Genomic DNA, 18,669 nt, shown 5'->3' with positions numbered 1-18,669 from the left:
CAAACTCTACACATTACTTACCTACGGAAAGCAGGGGGCATCTAACTTCGGATTCAGAAACCTAAATTTAGTTGTCTCCATACAAGCTATGGAAATCTAGTCAATACCATCTCTGGAGTCTAGAGAGTGAACTGAGCAAACTCCAAATTCATGGGCTGATTTCAGGCAGAAACAGAAATATTGGAGGCTAGTTTCATAAAACTGCTTGAGGAGAACATGGTCTCAGTTTGCTCAACATCCAATGTCAAATTGAATTATATCATTTGTTGTTGTTGTGGAGTTCCTTCATTTTAGCAAAAAGAGCTGGAAAATGCAACTTCATGCCAAATTAAAGCCTTTTATGCCCGATTGCTCAGCAGACAAATCCTCAAATCAATTATTCTTAGAGCTGCAGCCAGGATAACTGTCCACCAAGCAAGCAAGATGAGTATCTGGTCCTTGGCTTTACAACATCTCAGATGTAGGCACGAGGTGAAGGCTTCTCAGCCAGCCCTCAATATGCAAAGGTGAAAGTGTATTCTTCAGATCAGAGAATTCTCTAATGTTAATAAAAAAAGCTAAATTATAATGCAGGGAACAAGCTTAACTAGACTGATTTGATATTTCTGAAGGCTTTTTCCTCTTCTTTTTAAAGAGAGAATCATTCAGTTCATGTATCATTTATACAATACATTCAGAAGAACTAGCTGATAACATTGAGAGATATCCAAAACTTGAACTGTTCAAGGGAAGGAGGGGAAGGACTGCTTTTCCTGTCATCAAAAGGGCAGCCAAATATTCAGTAATTTCTCCTCTCTTGCTTTATTTGAGCCTAAAAGAGAAGTAGCTCTGTTCTTTGGTTTGTGGGATGTCACCACCAACTCCTCCAAAAGTCTCTAAACCCTTTGGCACAAAGAAGAAAAGAAGACAGTCAGATCTTTGTGAGGAATCGCAGGGAGATGTTGAGGGAGACGTCTCGCAGTCCTAATTGAGGAACTAGCAGGAATGTTGTTTTAGGACTACAATATATTTATAGTCTCACCCATTTTGAATGTAAAGGGTACAAATACCATTTTTGCTATTTCTCTGCAGGCCAAGATCTGAGGAACACAGGCCAGAGCACAAAAGAATTTTCACCCCATTCCAAAATCCCATAAAAAAGTTACTAAGCCTGAATAATGAGTTTAGTCATTTGAGTCATGAATTTGGCTTCATAACCCGCTGAGAGACTGAAGCAGAGCAAAACACGTCTGCTAACACCCTGACTTGAGCACCACAATTGGCAAGTCCTGCTGAAGAGAGATCTCAGACTGCAGTTGTAGAAATGTTAGAGGTTAGAACTGAAGTTTCTTGGCAGAACTGACCTTATATGGAAACCCCGTCAAAAGTCTGCCTGCACTGGCTTTCAAACCAGCACATAAACTTTCGTTTCTAATGGGTGTGTAGATGTATATAGAAAGGTTAATTCAAAACCACTTAGGCAAAATCAAAGTAAATGATTCCTGCTAGGGGATGTGCTGGACAGAGTCAGACAGATGTTTCCTCTTTAAGGATCATGGGTTGAAAAGAAAGGGGAAATCTCAGGTGGAAGGTGGTTACAACAGGGCTCTCCAAAGGTTAGTCTTAGGATGGATCTTGTTTATCATTTTTGTTAATAACCATGATGCATAATCCCAAAGCAGTGCAGTTGCTGATGACACCAAGGTGAGAGGCGCTGTCAGCTGGACAGCCAGGCTACCACACAAGAAGAATGGGATGATTTTAGCACTGGAATAGTGCAATGGGATGGAATTCCTTATCACAAAGTGCAGTTTCTGAGGGCCAGTAGGAAGGACTGATGTTTTTAACTAGAAATGATGAAGCAGGAGGAAGAGCTGAAGATCTTATGTAGCCATAAGAGAACTGGAAAACACCAATATGATGTGACCTGCAGGAGACAAATGACGCTTCCTAATGAACCTGCTGAGACGGATCTGGTGAGTCCAGGGAGGGGGAAATACCAATGCTATTAATGAAAACACAGCAGGTTGTACAAAGGTTTGGAGATACGAGGGCTCACCTGGACTACTGTAGTACGTGGCCAGGAAAGCATGCTCAGGAAAAGGGATTTTGGCCCGCAGTGGCTGCAGAGCAGGGCTGTTAAGCCAAATAAGGGAATGGAAAGCCTGTGCTCTCAGAGGAGACCAGAGGCACTCGGCTGTTTAGCCTAGCTAAAGAAAGGCCAAGAGGGGATATGGTTGTAGTCTATAAATACATCAGAGGGGGTAAACACTAGGGAAGGAGAAAAGCTATTTAAACTGAAGGACAATGCTGGCACAAGAACAAATGGGTTTAAACTAGCCATGAATAAATTTTGGCTGGGAATGAGAAGCAAATCTCTAACCACTGGAGCAGTGAAGTCTGTGGAACAGCCTTCTCCGATGATCACAAGACAAATGGCCTAGCTCATGTGAAAATGGAGTTTGAAAAATCCACAAATAGGGTCTACATGACGTAGATACCTGCAGTGGACAGGATGAGTCAGGAGGTCCCCTCCTGTCCTGCCTTCCTCTGGAAGAGAAACGGCATCCTAAAACCCAAGTGCATTTCTTACAGCGGGCAGAGTCTTTCTGGCACAAAGGATCACCAAGAGGAGAGTCAAAGGCAGTAATGTTAAGTGAAAGTGTTTATGATATCTTTGTCTTCCTCTGCAGTATGTAGTCACCCACCGCCGCACATGAGTAATGTGGAGCGGCAGGAATGTGAGCAGAGGGTTATACAGGCAGATGAGCGAGTGCCAGGATGCAGCAGAAGGGTCAAGAGAACCAGCCAGCTCTGTCAATTCAAGCATCAGAGAGCACTGGGAGCAGCAATACGATTATTGCAAAAAATTTAATTGAAATTAAGATTTACAAGTAACCTCAATAAAGTTCACAGCTGGTTGGGCTTAACCTTGGAGTCAGGAGGATTAGCAGAATATGCTGTCCAAATCCATGAAATAGTAAGTTTTCCATTTTCTTCGAAAGTGAATCATGTGCCCAGTTTCTATTCAGTATTGATGGAGCAATTCATGCTTTCTACAAAGTTTTTCTTCCTTAACGTGATTGCTTTGTCTCCTATAGAGAACACAATAATTTATTAATACCACAGTGCCTTTTCATCTGAAGATCTCTGACCACTTTACAAAGATTACTGTGTGACAGCTGCATTTCAGAGTTGACTGAACCCATGCACAGGAAGAGGGAGGAAAGGATTTTCTAAAACATCTGTATGGCTTTTTGTATCACCTGGTCCTGTGCTCCTGGACCAGTTGGGGTCAGTTTTCAAGGCTCCTGGACTGGCAGGAACTCATAGGGGGACGAGCACAGGACAGACCTTTATCAGGCACTGCCCGACCCTACCAGGGCATAGAGGCTGTTGGCACTTAAACCTCCTGACGGCCACCCTTCTGCTCCAGGACATGTCCAGGACTGTCTTGGTTGTGACACTGGGGAGGCACCTTGCCCCGTGCTCCCCTCCAAGCCACACCATGACAGACATGGAGGAATTCCTCTGCTTATCACCTTCACGCAGCAGCGCCCTGAATGCACGGGGCTGCTCCCACGGCCACGGTGCACAGGCACTGCTTCATTGCTCGGGTTTGCACTCCCGCACCCCTGTGCTCCCGATCCTGCATCCCCAGCATTACTTCACATATTGCCCTGCTGCTGGGCCTCCTTCTTTCCTTGCTAGCCTCAGCACACCCATTCCTCCACAGAGGGAAAAAAGACCCTCAGATATTCGTCGCCGGAAAGTACTTCATGTAACAAAATAACATAATATTCACCCTTCGATGTGTCTTCTCTATGTTTCAAATGTTATAAATGACAGTTTTAAGAAGCGCTGCTCCTACAGTAGAGTAACACAGATCTTTTGGATGCTGCAGGGTACAGAGGATGTTTGATTCTGCTGTTTAGCTATCAGGTGCTTATATGCAAAAGGTCAAGAAGTTAACCTGTATGAAAGTTGTCAACTGTCCACTTAATGGGAAAGAACACAGGTGGAAGGGAGCTGTTGCTCTAGAACATCACCTTGGACAGAGTTTTCTCTTTTCCTCCTCCAAAAATTGTCTACCCAGGATTTGAAATAGCAATAAAGTACAAAACAGTAGTGAATGACACCAAGGCACTTCGCTTTGTAAAACAAAAACTAGCCATGCACAGGTCTGCAAGCAGAGAGTAACACCACAGTCCTCTGCTATCTATCTGATGAGCTTCCAGAGGGCAGCACCGAGCACAGTGAAACTGGTTCGAGATGAGACAGGGAGATCAATGGCCCATCGTCTGAACTCTCTGCCCACATTTTGGCTATCTAATCTCATGAGTTTCCTCAGGGCAGGAAAAAATAGCTGAGAACAGATAGCACGATACCTAACAAATTCATCTGATGCCAATTTCTCTCAGGGGCTGTGTAATATAGTTAACCACTGTTCCCATTAGAAACACCAAACCCAATTAGTTTATGTAACTGCATTAGATGGAGAAGGTGCATGTTACTGATAGTTGCTTAGTAGGAATGTAACGTAGATCTTCCTTTTGTCCACTTATAATTCAAGTGATCTTCTTTGTATATTAGATTCAGCGGCTTATAATGAAATGCAATAAAGATTCCTGGAGTAAATCACATTTTTCTTAATATGTTTAAACAATTTTATGGAGTCTTTTATTGATTGGAGGAGGAGCAGTTTCAGGGATAATGCACTTAGACATGACAAACCATCCAATTACCCAGCACTTCTCAAGGCTAATGCCTGAAGTAACGAGCATGTCACACAATGATGCCGCTTCCATTTGTGCCAGACACCTGAGAGGCAGCGATCATAAACCTCTGCAACTGGTGGGGTGGGGGATTTCAGCAATGACTGGGAGAAAAGCCTGTCACTGTATCATCTGCGTGGACAAATTTAGCATGCTATGAAATCTTGATCAAAATTATCCACCAGCAGAATTAGATAACTAACTTTAAGTAGTAAGTTTAGGGAGTTAGGTCCAGTTGAGCAGTGGCACGTTGGACAACACTGATTCTTCAGTGGAAAGATTGAAGCAAAACGCAAGTTATGATACAGAACAAGGAATGCAAACACTGATGAAACACGCAGACAGTTGAATAGGCTTTTATTACCAGATGAAACAACTGTGATCTAAAACAGGATCACATTTTGGTTAAAAAATGAACAAAGTCAAGGAATTGTACATTAGAGCCAGGTGCTTAGTGGATGTCCTGGTTTTGGCTAGGACAGAGTTAATTTTCTTCCTAGTAGCTGGTATAGTGCTGTGTTTTGGATTTAGTAGGAAAATAATGTTGATAACACACTGATGTTTTTAGTTGTTGCTAAGTAGTGTTTATACTAAGTCAAGGATTTTTCAGCTTCTCATGCCCAGCCAGCAAGAAGGCTGGAGGGGCACAAGAAGATGGGAGGGGGCACAGCCAGGACAGCTGACCCAAACTGGCCAAAGAGCTATTCCATAACATACGGCATCATGCCCAGTATATAAACTGGGGGAGTTGGCTGGGAGGGGCGGATCGCGGCTCGGGAACTAACTGGGCATCGGTCAACGAGTGGTGAGCAATTGCATTGTGCACCACTTGCTTTGTATAGTTTAATTCTTTTAGTATTACTATTGTCATATTATTATTATCATTATCATTGTTTTTCATTCCTTTCTGTCCTGTTAAACTGCCTTTATCTCAACCCACGAGGGGTTTTTTTTTCTGATTCTCTCCCCCATCGCACTGGGTGGGGGGGGAGTGAGCGAGCGGCTGTGTGGTGCTTAGTTGCCAGCTGGGGTTAAACCACAACAGTGGAACTAGAAATTTAAGTAAGTTTTTGCTTTTATCTGATGATGCTTGGAAGAAACACTTGTGTTCAGTTTTGTGAAAGAAATATTTCCTGTTGTTGAGCTTTCCTTTAGAAAGACATATTTCTGTTTCACTAGTGAGTCCAGTTGTGTAGCTAAAAATGCACGACAGGCTGCGCAGGACAGATCTTTAATTATACCTATCCTTCTGTGAGTTCACTGGGAAACAATTGCTCAAGGCTAATAAGGATTAAAACATATTCAATGACTCTGAAAAAATGTCTTAATCCTAGTCTTCCTAAATGCCCTGTATTATTTGGAGCAATATGAGCACAGCAACTTCTGTTTGCAAGTGAAAGGGGAAAACTTTATACTTCCATGCAGTCATGGCCATGTCCTGCTTTACTAAAAGCTGCGGTCCTGCCTTACTAACCCCACTGTTCAAAAGATCCCAGCCAATATCCTTGTGCTCTGCAGGGCTTTGATGTAAAGCTGCAAATAATATCAGAGTGCCACGCGATGGCTTCCATGAAAGGACCTGCCAAGACATTATAGTCGTGGTCACGTTCGTCTGACTGGGATGGCCACTGACATTAAGTGATTTGCCTGGGGTTACAAGTGAGTCTGTGGAGGGGTTTAAATGAGGACCCCAGCCTAAAGAGTCCCAGAGTGACATATTTTGCCCTCTACCAAGCCTACCTCTGCTCGGCATCTGATAAATGAGCTGCATTTCCAGCATGCAGCAAGGTGGAAGGCGAGTCCCATCCCAGCGGCCGCACGGCCAGCGATGTCCCCAGGGACAGGAGGCTGCTGCACCAGAACAGAGGCACAGGCAGCCGGATCTGACTGGGAAATCCAGGGAAAGTGGAAAACGCTCCACGTCTAACAGGGGAAGTACTAAAAACAATCAAACCTGCTTGAAAAGCTGCAGGCAAGGAGATAGGTAAATGCTTCCCTGGCTCTCTCAAACATTATGCTCCAAGGCCAAAAACGTAAATGTTGAATTCAACAAGAACAGAAGCACCGGACAAAACTGCATTCAGAAATCTCCTTTGCTTTTTATGTCTTTCAACCCTGAAGTTTTATGAAGAGAGCACCTGGACATCATTTCCCTCTTGCAGAGTGAAATACGAAATACTTGACAGCGCTGCATGGCAGACGCAGTGCTGCGTGCGGGGCTGTGGCAGCCGGGGAGCTGTGGTGGCATTATGCAGCGCACAGCGCTCACTTCAGGCAAGGGAGGGTTTAGAAAACAGATAGTAGGCACAACATAGCATTAGAAAAGTGGATCATGTTGGTCTCTCATTGAGAAGGTTAATACAGATGATAACAATTTAGTCATTCTGGAGAAACTGCGGAGCAGAAGGGGTGTAGTACTGGTTATTCACCTCTGCAATTTTCACATCTTTAAAATAAATGGATTGTAAACTAGAAAAGGATTAAAACTGAACCAGGCAGGATGAAGTGTGTCTATCAAGGAATGACATGAAATCAGCATCAAACCCACACAAGGGGGGAAGAAACCTCTGTACATAGTCAGGTCAGCAGCGTACGTGATAATATCCCTCTATACAGATGGCTGAGTAAAAAGCATGTTTCTCTGTAGACCAAAGGTTTTTCTTTATCCTTCCTTCTAGCCATGTTCCTCACTTCCTTCGCTTTGGTCCTATTAAAAACCCACTGCTTTGTTTGACAGGCTGGAGCTGCCAGCCTTTTTGTCATGCTCCAGCGGGCTGGTTTCCTGCTGGTGGCTGCGGTGAGAGCTTGCAGCTCATGAGCTCTCCTCAGCCCTGGGCTTCAGAAAAAACACTTTCATATTTTTAAGGTTCTTTTTTCCAAGGATTCTCACCCATGTATGCATGATGACATTTACCGCATCACCTGTGACTACGAAGCAAATGCATCTGGGGGCATTCCCCCGCACGGGGGCCAACTGGTACAGAAGTTCCCTCATCTATGCTATTGAACTTTGCACCCTCCTGAAGAGTGACCATGTGCCATCTGCCCCGTGGGACAGGCCCAGTGGCGCAGGCTATGTCCCAGACTGGGCTTGGGCACCAGCTGGGAGGATATGAATTGGCTGGGAGCAAAACTGGGATAGGGACCGCTCCGGACAGAGAGCGGTTTCAATCACTGAGCTCTGGTGCTGGGGATGCTCCCTATTTCATGCAGTATGGACACAGCCAGCGTCCATAGTACAGACACAGCCATTATCTCAGGAAACCCGATAGTTTGTCACCTTCTTGAATGTTAATGCTAAAATAATAAATGTCAAGGCTTGGGGGAAGCAAGCTCTTACTCACTGGGAAAGGGGTATTGAGAGGGGATTATGAACTAGACCGAAGGTCCAAATCATTTGGGACACGCTCTGCAAGTGGCCTTGGGCTCTGTGATGGGCTTGCTGGGGCTCTGAAGGGGTTTCAGGGCACTTGCAGACCAAGGAGCTGGACTGGTACGACAAGGAGGGCCAAAAGTGCTGCTGGTGAACACAGGGGAAAAATGCCAGTGGGAAGGGCCAGGGGAGGTGGGAATGGTGAGGTGGGCAGTGGCAGCCCCAGCTGGGGAGGAGGGTGCTGCAGGACGATGTCTGCCAGGCGCCGGTGCTCTCTGGTGATACAAGCGGGCAGGGGCCAGGGCATCGCCATTGCAGCTCTGCACCCAGGCTTCTGCCTGATTTTGGCAGCCCTCTGCTGACAGCGACACAGAGCCCAGAGCCTTGCTCCCACGCTGCGTATATGTGGGTCCTGCTCTCCACTGCAATGGACACCACTCTTCACAAATGTGTCAGTGGCACCCCTGAATGCCAGCCCCAATGGGGCTCAGCCCTTGTACCCCCAAATACCAACCTTGGTAAGCTTGACCCTTGCGCCCTAAATGCCAATGGGCTCAGCCTCTGCCCACTCTAAGCAAGCCCATTGCTGGGGTTATTTCAGACGCCAGACCAGAGAGAGGGCTGTGGTACGGCCGGTCCAGCTCCCCAGCACCCCTTATTTAGCAGCAGCATCTGTCCAAGCGGTGTGTGACTTATCTGGGTCTGGCCACCTCCTCATGCGGTGCCTTTCACTATGACTCTGGGGATTTCCATGGAGAGGTGGGCGCTGCTGGCTCTGGTGGGGCAGAGCTGGGGGGCAGCTCCTCTCCATCCCCCCACCAGGGCCGCGGGAGGGCTGGCTGGTCTCCAGTGAGGGCAGTGAGGATGGGATGCTCCTCTCCTCCCACTCAGCGCTTGGGCGGCCAGCCAGCCACAGCGAAGGTGAACTGCTGGGATGTGGTGACAGCAAGCTGCTGTCGTTAGCATTTAATTTTTAATTCCTCTCAGGGCTCCTTTTCACCGTCCCCCCCCGCACCCCCAGGGAAAGGCTGCCAGAACCTGTTTCTGGAGCTTGCAGTGTTTGGCTGCATGCCTGACCGTGAGGGATGAGAGAGGGGTGTCCCCGGCCAGCCCTGGTGGGTGCTGCTAGGGAGCCCCTTCAGAGCAGCTGCTTTCCCAGGTCAGCATTCAAGAATGGGACACCCGAGGCACCCCAAGCGAGGGCTGGGGCTGCATCCCGGCTCAGTGGGATCTGCCTGCATCACCAGTCCTGGGGCCAGGCTCTCTTGGGCTTATTTTCCCAGAGGCTTCCCCTCCTTCTCCTTCAAAGGAGCGTCCACCAGCAAGAGATGCTTCTGGTCAAGTTGGGCTGCAAAGACGCTGGACGGCAGGAGCACGCTTCCCATCACGCTGGCCATGAGCACGTCCCCTGTGTAGCTGGAAGCCATTCGGATGTGTTCAGGCTTCCCTTTTGAAAGAATAATAAACGTTTCTCTGCAAGGGCAGCTGCAAGCTGTGCAAACCCAAAGCTTGCCCCCGAGAAGCACCGCTGAGGGCTGTCAGGAAGGAATTGCCAGGCTCGCCACCAAGGAGGCAAAATTGCCTGAAATACTGGGAATTGCCACCTGCCTGGTAGTCTGCCATTAGCATCCAAGGGCAGCTCGGAGCCCCCTCGGTGCAGACACAGGAGCGCGTGCAGCTGTCCGGCTCGGGCTGCAGATCCCCTCCTCTCCCCGCTCAAGCCATTCCTCTGCTTAAAAATGTTATTTTGGGAAAGAAATGAATAATGGGAACAGCACTGGAAAAGCACGGGGAATTCAGCAAACAAAAGAAAAGCTGCTATTTTCGAAAATGCCTCAAAGTGGTAACTGTGGCTTGTTTTAACCCTTTCCCTCCCCTCTGCCTCTCCACCACCCTGCCTGGAGTGCCATCCACAAGCACAGGAAAGCTGTGATTTACTAAAGGCTTTCGGTGCGGGAGCAACACCACAGTGAACTAATAACTGACACAGGGTGAACTAATAGCAAAATACACTTCAATTTTTAATCAGACACTTTGAATTAAGTGAGGTGGGAGTTTCTGCAAGGCTCCCAGTGTCTAATAAAAAGAGCAAAAGTCAGGCAGCAGTCACCCTACTAGTGCTTCTGTCACTTTTTGTCATCTCTGAAAGAATTGTATTTTTCTAATTGGGGCATCACAAGCATTATGTGAACATGGTGAGGGGGGGTGTCTAACCCTGCACAGCAGCTCACTGCCCGTGATTCACAGAGAAAATGCCATCACTGCTACAAGAAAAGAAACTGAATCTGCCAAGGCTGCAGATCCAGGTAAACATTGTAAACTTATCTTAACAAATTCACCAAGACCCCCACGGAGCTGGTGTGGAGCATGTTATACTGCTGTTTCATCAGCTCTCATTTATCCTTGCCACTAGCATGACCAGGTCTGCAAGGTCTCTTTGCAGCCCTGGTCAGCACTGGCATGGGTCTCCTGCCTGCAGCATCCTGTGCCAAGGGAAGGCACAGGTGACGTCTGGGCCACCACTGCGGGCGGCTCTGCAGGTCCTCCTGACAAAAGAGACCGGCTGCCTTCCCTTGTGGGCTAAAATCTAGCAGAAGAGAGGCAAAATAGGAAATAAATGTGGTGGAGTTGCTTCCCTGATGATGCTGGAAGAAGAATGACTGAGGTCTGAGCTTGTGTTTTCAGTTCCTAAAGTGACACTGCTCTGCCCAAGTGCTGCTGTGTGTGTTGGTTGGGACTCCCATGGATGCCATGGAGCCAGCGGCAGGGATGGGGGCTGCTCTCTCACAGGCAATCTCATTTCTGAATTGTCAGAAAAGAATTCATTTTGTTTCAGGAAAAAGATTCCAAACACTGCTCCCTGGATTTTCCCTTCCAGGACAAGTATGAGAAAATAAAAATCTATTTTTTGTTCAGAAAGAGAAGAGTTCTTCTTTCCACTGCCCCTGACCTTCCCAAGTCCCAGCACTTCTTCCTTTCACTGAGCTCTGCTTCTCAGCTTTTACCTTAGCAGGGACAAGGGAGACTTCCTTAGCAGGAGTCACTCAGCTCCTTCATCAGGCTCTGATAGCCGAGGTAAAGCAAAACTTAGATAGGCTTTCTGCAGAAGTGCCCACTACCCAGTGGCTCTTCAATAACTCAGTGACCAGATAGTCCCACACAGACCTCAGAGCTGTAAGTAGTTTAATATCATGTGCCGTCAAACATTATATGCCTTGCAACTCACGGTGGGGATTTTGATTGAGGAAACCCTCCAATGCGGCAAGGAAGAACTGCAAATTCTGATAATGTTCTCAACTTTTAGCATTAAGTAATTGAAAGTGAAAGGTGAAGTGAAATAATTGAAAGTGAAATCTGCGTGCTGTGTCAAATCAGCAATAACGCTCAAGCAAGAGGAGACTGTGGTTAGACTGAAAGATGTATCCTTGGCCAGCCGTAATTTTGCACTCTTCTTGTTCACATCAGCCTGTGAAATAAGTCTACAAAAATGCAGGCTACCCTTCAGATGAGACGTTTTAGTAGGGTCAGAACGACTTTACGTGAAAAACCTCACACAAGATAAACAGCTATGAATAGGACAGTTGACAGACAGGTCCAGAGGACAACAGACAGTGTTTCTGCCGAGATATAATTGCTCTAATTGGACCTGGGCTTGCTAAAATGGTAAAGTTAAAGAGGACTCTGCAATCATGCTGCCATTCTGCACAAAAGAATAGTGTTGTGATAGAAAGCATATAGCAGTTGTGGAAATAATCAACGGCTTTGTGCTCGCTTCCCCCTGGTATCTTGGATTTGCCATTAGGAATATGCACACAACATGAACAGAATATTTTCTTTCGAGTTAAAGGTTCTCGGGGCTGAATTGCTTCATGGCTGAAGTCTCTTTGAGTATTATTCAGCTGAAGTTAGACACTTCAAATGAGCTGGATCCATTGTGTTTTTGCAGTCCTGGAGGAGACGTAGAAAGGCCGTGTGAGGCATAATCAGGGAATCTGCCTGCTCTAGGAGCGAGGGAATTTGGCGAGGAAAGAAGCTAACTTTGACATTCTTCAGCTTTAACTTGTCTTCTCTGCAGTGAAAGCCTGTAAACTACCTGATCTGCTTGTCTAATAAAACCTCCGTACGTGTAATCTTGGGTCTCTCCAAAACCTGATCTCTTCTATAATATGAGAACAAGCATGAAGCTCTTAAAGGCAAAATCTTTGTCCTCCAGTAGCACGTACTGTGCAAGGGTTGACTGTGCAGTGTTTCTCCAGCCCCATTTTGAATCCAGAGTCCAGCAGAGAGAGCAGCCCTTTTAGCCACTGTTACATCAGAAGGCAGCAAAATGACAGAGCATCACTATGAACATAGGAAGCATTTAGCTTCCTAACTCCCTCAGACAGCTCCATTTCACACGAGGGTTGGCTGGCCTGTACCGCAGATGCCCAGGGACACTGGGCAATGCTACCAGAGGTCCCTGCTGGGGCAAACGCAGCAGTGCAGGAACAGTGACAGCAGAACAGCCAAGATGTGGCAAGCCTGCTCCTGGCATCATCCCGCTATCACCTGGTCATTTAGTCCTGCCCAGGGCTTTCCTTCCCCGACTTGCCCCGTCCCACCTGGTCCATCGTGCCCCTGCGGCAGGCCGGCCTGGCTCTGGCCCGCTCCCAAGGCCTCGTTCTCTTGACGGTGAAATTCAGCACACTGCTAAGATGCTTTGTGACAAATGTGGCACGTATAAACCTGTCTCAAAGCCTTTCAGCCCCAGTGCGCACCTGCTTCCGTGCACAGAAAAAGCCGGCTGAAACACTGTCTCCTGCCTCTCCAGAGTTTCTAAGCAAGTGCGCAAAAATATGGGTGTGATGCTCAGGAGCTGCTCGTGCCCCACCTGCAAACCAGCACTCACACAGGGCTCCCCAAGCGAGGCCACTTATCCATAAAGAGCCAGCCTGGCTTATTGCACCCTTCCTAACAAAAATGCCTTCTCAGGTCATCTGCAGTGATGCCTTGCAGCTCCTGCCTTTTGCTCACATTGCAAATACCAGACTCAGGTTGCAGGCGTGCATCACTCAAAATGCGAGCGATGGGGCAGACGTCCTCCCCTGCGCCCAGGCAAAGCGCCAGGGCTGGGTGTAGGGTGCAGGAAGATGACCCTGGGCAGGCACAGGAAAACGGTCTTGTTCCTCAGAGCACACTGGGGGGTGACAGTGTCCCTGAGTTACTAGGAACCATGTCATCAGCCAGCCCATTTATCCAAGCAGTCCTGAGTTCACAGGTCCACACTTCTCCTTTTCCTGCCCTGCCTTGACATTTCCTCTGGAGGAGCACTGGGACTGTCTCTCAGCAGGACTGTGAGAGATGTATGGGGACATCGAAGCATCAAACATGTCACACACTCAGCTTCTTCCTCCTTCCAATGCCGGCTTTGCTTTGTGCATCACAGGCTTTGCTCCACATATGGGCCTGTCCAACGCCCCATCAAGGTGGTGAGAAAAACTGGCCGTGGATGATGCTCTCCAAAGAAGTGTGTGTCTCAGACAAAATGGGACAGGATTTATAAACACAAGCCCAATTAAAAAGAGAGGATGTGTTCGTTTCCAGCTAACAAGCCTATGATAAACCAAAGATCATAACAAGAATAGTAAAAAAAGTAAGGATTGACATCAGTGAGATTTACGCAGCTAAAACTTTGCGCAAGTCTGTGAATATGTAGAGCAAAAAGTCTTGAATTACAAAATAAGAGTAACAGAGCTAAACCGAGACCCATCCTCTGCTCTCTCCTGTGAGAGAAGGCATTGCTGGGAATTCCGGGCGCTGGGCAAATTAAAACCAGCATTTCAGCCCCAACTACAAGTTTCTTGGCTTTTCTGTGCGTAAATCAGATCCTTACATTATCTCAGTGTCATTTTGTGGCTGAAAGCAATTCAGCAACTATCAGCACAGCCAGACTGAAATTCAGCAGAACAGGATCTGAGCACTTCAGCTCTTAATGATTAGATGTTTCTGTGGAAATGAATCTTACCAAAAAATGAAGTTCGGCAGAAAGTTGACAGCGTGTGCAGACCGCAGAAGGGAGAGGAACTTTACAACTTGGCCTTCACATTTTCCACCTACAGGATTTCAACATTTGCTAAAGTTGTAGTGAGGGCAGCTTCTTCACAGTGCTCCCTCTGGGAAATATCACATTCAGCAATTCCTGAATTACAGTTTCTAGTTATATTTTCATACTGTAAGGCTGTCTGAAATGCAAATTTGATGACAGAATAATTCGATCCATGTAAAATAATTACAAAACTACTGTTTCTCAAACCTCAACTCTTACTCCCAGCTATTTAAGAAGATAAATTTAACAGCAGCAAAAGTACAGCCAAAACATAGTCTATTTTTTTAACTGTTATCTGACTATAACTGTCTGCATAGATTTGGGCTTACCATGGAAGATTATTTCTAAAATATGACTACCAAAAACATTCCAGAGTTAGGATTTTTGTTGCTTTAGCTTGGAACCAACAATCAGGTCAACTTTTATTTTGCATTCAGGGTACCATACGCATGGCATCTCTGTTTCATTGGAAAAGCAACTGTTGATTAAAATGCTGAATTTCGTCTGTAGCTCAGTTATCATTTAAACCAGTTGTTGCTAATGTTGATGCAGGACATTAAATTAGCACAACGTAATGATTTTTAGCAGGGTGGAAACCAACTTCTGCAATATGTAATTTAAGAGACTGAAACTCCATACTGCTACATCAGTTCCCACTGTCTGACAATTCCCCCCCGTATGGGGGATTTTATTCCCCCCCCAAATTATTGCCTTGAGTAGTGGCTAGGACCTTTAAAAAGACAGCAGAAATCTCCTTCTGTTTGAAAAATGCAAGAAGGAGTCAGTGTTCTGCGTTGCAAGGTTTTTTTAGGTTTTATTATGCTTCTAGCCTAAATTTAGATTGTCATTGCCCATCAACTCAACCAAATCAAGGTAGAGCACACTAAAGGCTTGAGTGTGTTATTATTACTAGGCTAGAGGCATCAACAGCTCGCCTCTGTTTTTAATTTCCCTGACTGTATCCAGTTGTGTGAGAAGTGACTCAAGGAGATCTCAGTCCTGTTTTCAGTCAAGGCCTCTCCTAAGGTGAAGTGCTCCGATTCCTCAGGAATTGCTGGTCTGCTCGCCTTTCTCCATGGACAAGGAGACTGTCAGAAGAGATCATCTCCTCCTCGTGTGTGTGCAAGGGGGTGACATTTGCAAATTATACGAAGCCTGATGGGAGGTATGAGGGTCAACCTGGCCTCCCCAGAAGAAGGTGGAGTGTCACTGAGCCTGTGTGCATCTAATTTTTTTCTCTTTATGTCAGAGGATTTCAATTCCAAGTAAGTTGGCAGTCTCACGGTTGCGGCATTGGGCAGAAGATGAGGGATGGGCTGCAGCCATCTTCCCCGCCTCTCGGCGGTAGGAAGGAACCTACAGACTGTTCTTTTCTCATGGTGGGTGAAACCATGGCAGGGCAGAGACAGCGGGATGCTTAGCATTACATTGCCTGGCAATTTCACACACTCCCAAGGTAAAATCCAAGTTTTTGTTGAAAAGGTTTGGTACAGAGCTGACCAGCGAAAAGGAGAGCATGAAATCACCAAGCAGAGGCATGCAGCCCTGGGAAAACTCTCTCACACCGTCCCCTGCCCTTCCCCTGAGGAGGGACCTGTGCCTTTTCCTCCAGTTGCAGACTCTCGCACTGCCTGCAAGCTGCCTTCCTGACCGCATCTCAGCCATCCCCACCTCCGGGACTCAAAGGAGCCTGGGCTGATGGGATGCCCAAAGCTCCCAAAGACTCAGCGAGAGGGGACAGAGCTGGTTACTCAGCCAAGCAGGACACATCCCTGTTGTAACCTCAGCAGCACTCACCAGCTTCCCCAGTAACGCTGCCTCTCAGACCTCCTGCCACAACACAGCCGGGACCCTTCTGGTAAAACGTGGAGCAGCTTATCATCCTCCTCTCTCAAGTCAAGTTAGTCCCTTTTGAAGACTTGCTCAGTGTCGCTAAAGCAAGACTTGTCTATTCCAACTGGAGATATGAAACCTGTTTTTAAAATATTTCTAATGAATAGCTCTTGAGCAAAAGTTGCATCAATTATTTTTCCCCTTGCAGGTGTTTTCAAGGCATCGAATGCTACAGGACACTGTATTCAAGCCTAAATGAATGAGGTGAAGCCCCAGCCCTCACTGAGCATCATTGCCACATTGATAACTCAAGTCAAACCTGGCAGGCAACTGCAGCTATACATGGAGCCAAATCTTCCAGACGTGAAGGTGAATGACTTTTCTTGAATGGCAGGTGCCGCTCAGCTCAAATCTGTCCCCGTACTCCATGCCTCAGTCCCTTGCCGGACTTGCCCCACCGGTGTAAGCTGGTGAACAAGCAGACCTCGGAGGGTGGTGGGTCGCATTGACCACCTCCCCCTGCCCTCCCCTCCTACCCCACTGCCCAGATGCCGGGGGGACTCACATGCAGGTGGCGGGGCACGGACTGCTGTCGGCCGAAACACGGCTCCCCACATTGGCTGGGGAGCAGCTGTGCCCAGCTCAGCCCAGGCGGGTCACCCGGGCGAGGACGCCAAAAGCCCCACTCCCCGTGGGAATGCTGCGCACGGGGTGCTAGCACCTCCACACTGAAGCTGCGAGGCTCCTGTAAACCTTGGTTAAACTCACCTATGAGGAGCCAGCTGAGATTCCTCATGCACTGACGCATTAGCATCAGGTGAAGAATTTAACAGAGAAAATTTAAAATATTTCAGCCCCCCAAAACATTGATATTTTAGGCACAAGAGTTAAATTCGAGAAAACAGATGAAATAACGCCAAGTGAAATGGTTTAGAGGTTTCAGATGCATTTATCCTTGTTGCTCTGTTAAGAATGCCAAATGCAGTGAAATCCAGAGCATTAAGCCATAACTTTCCTTACAGAAATGCTTTCAGTTTTAATCTCTGCCATGGCTCCCTTTCTGAAACAATTACTTCTGCTGCATTTGGTAAGATCAGAATAATTTTTATAGAATTTTTTTATCTTTTATTGCTCTGTGTTTTAAATTGTTTTGTAGCTCCGTGATTGTTTCAGAGTGGCAGCTGCTTTAGAAAATCATTACCATTATCAATAAACCCTTTGAACTTTGGGAGGAAGGGAACAGCAGTATATAATTAGAGAAGATAAGAACAATCTAGCATACTTTTCCAGGAAACAATGCACATGATGCTTCAGCTGTAATTTGTTCTTAAAATGAATCTATATGTTCCCACACAAACAAACTCAGGCTGTGGCACTAAACTTCAGGAGCCCTGGGATCTCCTTCCCCACAACAGCCCTCTCGAACTAAGTGCAATACAGCAACAGACCCAAACTCTCTCTTCTTTTTACAAAAAGACCCAAATAGCTTTTCATTTTTCAATTACTGTGGTGCTGTTCATGCTGCAGTTCTTTTTTTAGCTATTCTAACCGCTCTCAACCCACAACAGAAAAAAAAAAGGCAAAAACCAAGCTGTGCATGTGCATGTGAGAAAAAGGGTGAAAGCCTGTGTTACAGCAATGTTGCTCTCTTGGCATATTTCAGATGATAATTTTTCAGGAAGCTCTTGATCCTTTCCTCTGTAAACGCTATACGGTCAAGAGTGCCGCGTGCCCCCGGAGAGGGACAGAAAGCCTGGGGAGCGTGCAGGGTGCGGGGACTCTGTGTGAACAAAGATGATTTAAAGACTCCAACTTTGGGAGTTGGATTTCAAGCTGTTCCTAGCTGCATCGGCTGCTGGCTTCCCCCTCACTGAACACGTTGGGTACAAACCCACCTGAATTGGGCAGCACTAAAAAACTACAAGCTCCAACAGAGGTATAAAGCTGTAGAGAAGCCCAAATCAACACAATACCTAAACATAATTTCTTTTAACTCCCGAATGCATTAGCCTAGGATTACTTGTGTTCATTTATATTCCTAAAGTGTCAAACGAGAACAATATCATTTTATTCTCCTTTCATGGATCATTAATCTAAATTTAACTCCGCTTTGCCGTCTGCACACAGAATTAGTAACTGGAAGCTGCTTTGCATTTATCTGATAGTGCTGGTCTTGTACATCAAGGCAAACTTCCAGCCAAAACAAACAAGTGAAAAAATATCAGTCACGATAAGCCGCTTTCTATTCTATTTTTTTTTAAAGGAAAAAAAAAAAATACCTGACGAGAACATAAAGCAAATGGTTACCTCACACTGCAGAAATGCAAGTTTTTAATAGTCCATGCTCTGGCAGCCCCTGAGAAACAGCAGCGGCGGTGGCGGCGGCGGGGATAAATCCAGCATCCACTAGGTTCTCACAAGGCTTTGGCTGCGCGGCTGAAACCGCAGGCTCTGCCTCCAGCTGACGTCAAGGCGGCTGTCACATGGCCAGGCGCAAGCCCAGGGAGCACTAGTTGTCCTGGCAACCCCAGCACTGCTCCGAAATTATTTCAATAGGTCATCTGTCATACTGCGCGCACATTGGAACTACCACGGGCGCCTGGACAACCCAAACACCAAGGGCT

General features: G+C 46.7%; 1 protein-coding gene across 1 annotated transcript in view; it reads right to left on the bottom strand.

The window, feature by feature from the left end:
• NCALD (neurocalcin delta) overlaps positions 1 to 18,381 on the bottom strand; it is a 51,335-nt gene extending 32,954 nt beyond the window's left edge. The window contains exon 1 of the mRNA XM_050891838.1: positions 18,353 to 18,381. The gene's annotated coding sequence lies outside the window, so the exon portion shown is untranslated. The remainder of the gene's footprint in view (positions 1 to 18,352) is intronic.
• Positions 18,382 to 18,669: the final 288 nt, after the last annotated feature.

The sequence above is a fragment of the Gymnogyps californianus genome, chromosome 2, assembly GCF_018139145.2.
Source record: "Gymnogyps californianus isolate 813 chromosome 2, ASM1813914v2, whole genome shotgun sequence".
NCBI lineage: Eukaryota > Metazoa > Chordata > Aves > Accipitriformes > Cathartidae > Gymnogyps > Gymnogyps californianus.
The sequence above is the reverse complement of the archived record's forward strand: the minus strand, read 5'-3'. Positions and strand labels throughout refer to the sequence as shown.